General features: G+C 45.4%; 1 protein-coding gene across 2 annotated transcripts in view; it reads left to right on the forward strand.

The window, feature by feature from the left end:
• The window catches only part of Arhgef4 (Rho guanine nucleotide exchange factor 4), a 138,788-nt gene that overhangs the window by 52,756 nt on the left and 77,714 nt on the right, over nt 1-8,318 (forward strand). The gene's annotated exons all lie outside the window — the stretch shown is intronic.

Consider the following 8,318-nt stretch of genomic DNA (forward strand, 5'->3'; position numbering starts at 1 on the left):
CCACATTGGCCAGTGAGAGACCCAGTCACATAAAACAAGTGTTTGGGCAACGACTCTCTAGGTTGTCCTCTGCCCCCCTGAACATATGTACACACATGTGCATCTGCACACATACACATGCACTCACACAAACATGTATGCATGCATGCATGCACACATAAATACAAATACTCACACAGAAAAAAAAGAAAAAGTGTGTTTTCTCATTTCCTCAGAGGTTTCAGTCCCTGTTTGTAGAGTGATGCCTTTTCCTTGCCAGCTGCTTTGATTTTTCCCCACCAGTCGCCTGGGCTCTGCCACGTTGTAGTCCCCAAATAACACTCAAGACACTGTATTAATTATGAAGCTGTTGGCCTTGCTTGTTTCTTACTGGCTAGCTCTGACTTAAGTATTTACTCCATAATTGTTAATCTAAGTATTTCTCTTACCGGAGAAAAAGGTCCAGACTTCTTACCCCTATAGTAGCTACATGATGACTCCCTGTGTTTCTTCTTCTCAGAATCCTATTCGACTCCTAGTCCCACCTATCTTGCTTCCTTATTGGCCAACAGTGCTTTATTGACATACACAGGACTTCCCCATCACCTGTTACTTTGGGTTTGTGGTAGCTCAGTATATCATAGTAGGTGTGCATGGCAGAGGAAGCCCTATGAGTTCTTCACAGCTGGGGAGAGGTAGAGAAGAAGATTGGGGCCCCATATTCCCTTTTACAGGTGCCCCTCATTGCATAGTCTTCTGGCGTCTAACTCTCGAAGGTTTCATGCCTTCCAAGATGAGGACCACCAAGCCTTTTAACACACAGGCATTTGAGGGACATCCTAGACCAAGCTATAACAGTGTAAAAAGTACTGCACAGCGGGACCTGCCCCAGAGTTCCCAGAACACTGCTCCCCTGTGTGATCTGTCCCTGTCCAGTGGTCAGCATTTGGTCCCATGAATACCTACATGCAACTGACCGCCTACTATAAATGACTTCATGAGCCAGCAAGATGCTCAGCAGGTAAAAACACTTCTGACTCAGCTTGATGGTGACTTGAGTTCACTTCTAGGCACTACATTGTAGAAGGAAGACCTGCTTCCAGCAAGTTCTCTGACCTCCTCACACAAGATAAATAAAAGGCAACACAAATGTTTAAAAAGGGACTTCATGGTCTTTACAGCATACCTTCTCAATTTTCAATTTGCTGATTTTTTTCTTTCTCTTGATAAAATATTAAGGTTGTTGCCAAGTAGCTGTGAAGTACATACCCCTGAGCCTGGCTTGGTCTGCTCGCAGTGTTTTACAAGCTATTGCTGTCAAAACCCAAGGCTTATCTTTTGCATTTTTAATTGCATTTTGAATTGACATGGGAAGTATTAGGTTCCATCATGCCATTCTGAAGCAGACTTTGTTTCGGCTGACCCCCTTCTCCACTCTCCAGAACCTCCCTCCCCACTGCTTGAGCCCCTTTGCCTCAGAAACCACCCCTCCATTTTCATACCAGGATTGCTCCGCTACCCTCTGTACCCCTTCCCTCAACATCCGCGCCCCCCTCTCACGGCCCCTTGCTAGGCTCCTGGCCTCTGCTCACACTCACCTCCACATAAATAAACACATACATAAATTAACAACTAAGTCCCACATATGAGAGAAAACAGACAGTGTTTGTGTGAGTCTGAATTACCTCACAATGTTTTCTGGATCCATCCATTTTCCTAAAAACAGAGTGTCTTTTCCCAAGATATTTTCATCATCAGAAAAGGAAACCCCATATTTATTGAGCAGTCAGTGCCCACTGATCTTCCCTGGGCCCTGGGAAGCATGAATCTGCTTCACCCTCCTATGGGTTTGTACATCCCGGTGGTTTCAGGGACATGGACTTGTGTATGTGACTGCGCCTGGCTTCTTTCATTAATGCAATGATGTCAAGGTCCTTCCAACTCTTAGCATCTAACAGCACTTCATTCCTTTCTATGGCTGGATGTTTTATTACGTGTAGATATTTGTTCAATTATTCCTCAATAGATATTTGGACTGGTTCCAGTTTTTGGCTACAGTTAATGTTATTTCCAGGAGCAGTAAACAAGTTTGAATGCATGATTTTTGTTCTTTGGGGTATATGCTTAGCAGTAGAATTCCTGGGTCGGGTGGCAATTCTGCGATTAACTTTTAGGAAATCTGCCTGACTGACCCTTTGACCACACTGCTATCTTCCCACACGCTGGGGACTACACAGTTTCAGGTTCTCCTCTCCGGAACTTGTTTTCTGTTTTGTTCTGTTGTTGAAACACAACAGGTGCCGGTGAGAATGTGAAGAAAATGGAACACTTCCATGCTGTTAGTAAAAAGTTGTATTAGGACAGCCATCATGAAACACTGGATGGACGTTCCTCAAAAAGCTAAAAATAGAACTATTGTACGAGTCACACCCCCACTTCTTAGTGTTTACCTAAAGACTTGAAATCGGTATGTTGAGGAGACATTTACAGACCACTGATTGTCACAGCAGTATCCATAGTAGACAAGATAAGGAAATTGAATGTCCATCAACACATGAGCAGATACAGAAAATGCGGCCCACTCACACGGTGGAATAGTATTCCTCTAAAAAGGGAGCAGTATGTGTCATTTACATCGAGGATTGCATTGGAGAACTGTATGAGATGTGAAGTAAGTCAGACACTAAAGACAAATACCATGTTTTCTTACGTGGACATACACTCCAAAGCAGCTGAAATCATAGAGGCCAAGAACGGAGCGATGGTTACCAGTGAGGCAGGGGCTGGGGGGACTGGAGAGACTGGAGAGGGGATAACCAAAGGGACAAGTCCTGTTACATAGGAAGAAAAAATTTGATTTTTGTATCTCCTGCTCAGCACAGTGTACAACTGAGTGTCATACATTGCTTTGAATTTTTTACATGTAATTATTTAGTGTATGCAGGCATGTGCCAGGGTACATATGTGGAGATCCCAGTTCTCGCTGGTTCAACAGCAGGTGCCTTCAGCCCACCAAGCCATCTTACCAGACCTCAGTGCCATACATTCGAGTGTCACTAAGAAAATAAACTCCAATATTCTTCCCATGAAAGTGTCAGATATTTGATTGATGGATGGGTTAATTAGCTCAATTTAATCATCTTACATTCTGTTCAAAATCATAGCATCAGCCTGGGCATGGTGCCTCACACCTGCAACCCAGGGCTCAGGAGGCTGAACAGCAGGGCCAGACGTCTCAGGGGAGACTGAGCTGATGGTGAGATCCTGGTAGGAATCACAGATCTGGGGAAGTAGCTTGGTGGTGGAGTGCTCGCCTGGTATGTGCAAGGGTTCCACCTTCAGCACTGAAAAAAAAAATCCCTGATATCACTTATCACTTTATATCACACAAATATATGCAACGATAGCTTTCAGATCCATGCTTTAAAATATTTCAAAATATTTTTGCTATTCTTTTAACAGTATGTTTGTATGGGGTGTGTGTGTGTGTGTGTGTGTGTGTGTGTGTGTGTGTGTGTGTGTGTGTGTGTGTTGCAGGTGCCCTTGGAGTCCAGAATGGATTTCTGGTCCTCACAGTTGGAGTTACAGGTGTTTGTGAGCTCCCTGGTGTGGGTGCTGGGAACTGAACTCAGGTCCTCTGCAAGAGCAACATGTGCACTTAACCGCTGGACCAGCTCTGCAGCATCACTTTAAGATTTGTTTTAGAAGAAAGTGCAAATCAAAATACATGTGAGAGGAGACACCGAGTGCGTGGTTCTCAGATTCACAAGGTGATTCGTGCATTTTTACTTTCTGTCACATTTTTCATTATGTGACTGGAAGGATAAGGAAACTAAGAATATAGACAAAAAATGTAATTTAAAGCCAAGTAAGAATTACGTGGGACAACAGTTAAGTGGAAAATTAAATCTCAGTGTTGATGATATCAGTTTGTTCTAGAAGGATGCTGACAAAGGAACTCAGATAAGGCAAATAGCATCTTAACCACAAAACTACTACCAGGGGTGGAGCTACTGTAACTCACAGGAGAGTGGGTGCTTGGTATTCACAAGACCCAGCAAATGCTCCCCAAAGTATAACCAGAAACTCACCAGGTCCTTGCTGTCTCATCACTCAAAGAAACAGCTCACTGCTTCAGTGTTTGACCTTGTAACCCACAGCTAGAAACATAATAGCTCAGGTGGAGACCAGAGCCTCCAGGAAGATATCAGGACTTTGGGAATGCACGTGGTTCTTGGCTTAGATGAGGTCATCAGGATGTAATCCCATCATACCTCTAGGATGGCAACTAAGGCCCCCTCCCCAAGTCTATTGTTTTTAATTAGACTCAGCAACAGGGAATGCTGGCACATCAGTTCTCCTATGACCGCCAGAGAGCACTGCACTGCCTACCACCAAACCCAAATTCAAATCCAAGGCTGTGTCCACTAAATGGACACATCCCTGTCACACTATATAAAGTGGAATGTCCTAAGTCAAGGTCCACTTGCAGGTGGACACAAACCTATCATATTCAGTTGTAGCTCTTATTAACTTCACTTTTAAATAACTTTTTCCATGGGGGTGGGGAGATAGCTTAGTGGAGAAAGTGCTTGCCAAGCAAGCATAAAGGTCTACATTCAGATCCCCAGCACCCACATAAAAAGCCAGGTGTGGCCACACATGTCTGGAACTGTAGAGCTGAGAAGGTGGAGAAAGACAGATTCGAAGAGCTTTTCAGCCAGCCAGTTGAGCCAATCTGTTCCAGGATCAGCAAAGCAATGTCACCTCTACAAATAAAGTGTGGAGTGACAGAGGACCACACCTAACTCCAACTTCTGGCTTCCACATACATGCACACATGTGTGTGTGCACCTGTATAAATGTACACACACACACACACACAAACACACACACACAGAGAGATCTCCATCTGGTATTTCTGATTGCCACTTGACCATGATTGGCCATTGGAGTGGCAGAAAGAATCTAATATGTCCTTGGATCCTAGCTTGACTATCAACTGAGCAGTTGAATAATGATATCACTTCCTGAGGTTAGGAAAACAGGGCCTGCTGTGTGGTGTTTGGGCTGCTTCACAATGGCACCATAGAATGCATGGCTTCCCAACAACAGATGGTGACTTAGTTACTGTTCTTCTGCTGTGAAGAGACACCATGACCAAGCCAACTCTTACAAAAGAAAGTATTTAATTGGAGGCTTGCTTACAGTTTTAGAGGGCTAGTCCATGGTCATCATGGTGAGAAGCAGACAGGCATGTCACTGGAAAAACAGTAGTTAAGGGGTTTGCATCCTGATCCACAGGCAGGAGAGAGAGACAGAGACAGAGACAGACACAGACACAGACACAGAGACAGACACGACACAGACACAGAGAGACACAGAGACAGAGAGACAGAGACAGAGAGACAGACAAAGAGAGGAGAGAGAGAGAGAGAGAGAGAGAGAGAGAGAGAGAGAGAGAGAGAGAGAGAGAGAGAGAGAAGCACACAGACTAACAGACTGACTAACTGATTGACTGACTCTGGGCCTGAATGGGCTTTTGAAAGCTCAAAGCCCACCCTCCAGTGACACACCTCCTCCAAGAACACACCCATTCCAAGGCCATACTTCCAAAGAGTTCAGCACAGGACTGATCGTGTAAATATATGCACCTATGTGTGTGGGGGGGTCAATTCTCATTCAAGTCACCATAGATAGACAATTATCTCTAGAGGCTAGAAGTCCAAAATCAGAGTGCCAGTGATACCCAGTTTTTTTTTAGTAAGATGGATCCTTTCATGATACAGTTGTGTATAACCTAAGGAACAAGGATACTGAATACCTGAGGTTATCAAAGGCTGACCCAAGTCAGTGACTTCAAGGTCACTGAAGATGGATATTCTCATGGGTGGGGTGTGCTGGGCGGAAGCAGACTTTATTAAGGACAATCACGGTTAAGTGAGAATTGGATAAAGGTGAGACATTAAGGGAGTGAGAGGAACTCCTGAGAAAGGGAGGTGGAAACAACCACTGAGCTTCTCTGCCTAAGGGCTCTTATAGGGTCATAGCAGAAACCTTGACATTCATTAATTCTCATGGGCCAAGCCAGCAGAGAGTCCACACTCTATGCATCTTCCATTAGCCAGGGGGACGATCATGACTATGTTTCTAAACTATCCACCTAGTTCAGGCTGGTTGGAACCCTACCCTGTGAATTTCTGACTCTGACTTTATTAGTTATTGGCCATGACTGTCTGCAGGCTGTCACTGTCTTGGCTGGAGTTACTATTCCCCTCTGACCTTTGTAGGTGTCTGAGTGCTGTTAATTGTACTAAGCGCTCCTTGTTCTTGGTGACTACCAAAACAAGTTGTTCTTGGTTACATTATATTTAGTTCCTTGTCTCTGGAGTGGTCTGGAATGGTCTTCTAGATGGAGAACCCTTGTTTGAAGATCTCCTGTTGAAATTAGCTGCATCTGAAGCAAGGATATTAGGAAACACGATGGGGGTTGAGCAGCCGTAGTGACGGGAGTGGAAGCAGCCGCTAAGATTGCTCCCACATCCTCTCTCCCTCCCATTCTCAGCTGGCTTCCTGGGCCCTGAAACTCCATAGTCTTGCTCCTGCCACACCCTAGAATTAACAAGAGAACCCTACAGAGGAGATTAGCAAGGAGACACAGGCGTCACAGCAGAGAAGGTGTTCTGAGGAGGCAGAGTTAAAAGGCCAAATATCCAAGCCTAGGATGAAAGCCTGGAGATCCCAACCTCCTCATGAAAACTCACCAGAATGGGTGAATGTTCTTTGACTTGGGAACTACAACATGGCCAAAGCTGCATAGGAGCAGCAACTGCCAAGCACCGGACCAGACAAGAGCCTGGTGACTGGTGGCACATCCACACCCCATAGGCTCTGCCCCAGAGAAAGCTCTCCCTTGCCACCAGCAAACTTGTGGGGTCCCATGAGCCCCTTCTTCCTCCCTTGGATTTTTATATATTTTAGGCAGGGAATAGACACCTAGTCATAGCTCAGCTTCCCAGCTGGGGAGGCCCTCGGAGGTCCTTTCTTTGGCTACACTGAAACTTTCACACCCTCACTGCAACCCAGGTAGGGACCCAGAAGCAGAAAAGATCAGCACCCAGGAATGCTGCAACTTTTTCTGTGATGAGAAACATAGGGTGTGAATATTTGGGGGAGAAATTCCATGGACAGTCTTGAGTCTTGGAGCAGTGTGGCAGCTTCAGTGTCCCTAGGCTGAGATGACATGTTGGGAAAGACAGAATGAGAGAAACACACTCTCTGCGCATCTGAGTGTGTTGTCCCTTAGGCCACTGTGCTTTATCGTGGGGGGGGTGATAGAAAGGACGTTTAATAAAGGAAAAGGATTTGCTTGTCTACAGCGACCTCCATAACCTTCTTTGCCAACTACCTCTAAAAGTTTGTCCTGGCTATCAAGGGTTGTGAAGTTTGATGGACATTATTCATGAAAAACACATAACTTCTCCCTTCCAGTGTGTTGCTTTTGAAGGTATTATGTGTTAGTGAGAAGGGTGCTGGTTTACGAGTAGAAATAGTTGAACTCTAGTTCCATCCAGTCTTAGAAGTACTGATGTGTACCCTTGGTAGGCTCATTTAGCTTCTCTGGATTCTAAAACAGAACGAAACGTGCATGTGCTAACTCTGACTCAAAAATCCTATCCCTGCTATAACTATGCCATTCATCATAAAACCCAAAGTGAAGAAGAACCATGGCCAAGCCTCCACTCTGTAAAACTAGGAATCTATGTAATACAAAGGTAGAGTGAAAGTTTGGGGTTTCAAGGTCATGTATTCAGGCATCACAGTCTCAAACGTACGGTAGTCTTCCTGGGATGTGGGTGGGGCTGAAGAAGACAGCCATGGAGGTTCCTTGAATCCACCCTCTTTCTGGGCCTTCAGTGAGGTCCTAGCTGCTGCAAAACCGCTCTGGTATCGGAGTGGATGGGCTTGAGGAAACAGGTTTGGTCATGTCCATACGGAGGCCACTTATGATGTAATCAGATGCTAGGCATATTGTTAGGGAGCAAGGAGAAAGGTCCCGAGGGCTTAGTGAGACTGCATGGCTGCAGCAGCAGGCTCTTGGCAGAGGACTCGCTGCAGTGGAGGCTGGGGAGACGGCTTAGGGAAGGAAGACTGAGGAGTCTGGCCTTCTGGGGATCACTCACCTAGCTCTAGTCCAGTGCCGACTGAAGAAACGCAAGACAAGGGGGTTTTGGTGGCCGGATCTTTAATCTAGTTATCAGCAGTTTGTCCTGGATCTTACCAAATGCCACCTTTCAGTTGATGGCAGGGAGAGCCAGGGTGAGAATAGCTCCAGAAAG

This window comes from Mesocricetus auratus, unplaced genomic scaffold (assembly GCF_017639785.1).
Source record: "Mesocricetus auratus isolate SY011 unplaced genomic scaffold, BCM_Maur_2.0 Super-Scaffold_100021, whole genome shotgun sequence".
Taxonomy (NCBI): Eukaryota; Metazoa; Chordata; class Mammalia; order Rodentia; family Cricetidae; genus Mesocricetus; species Mesocricetus auratus.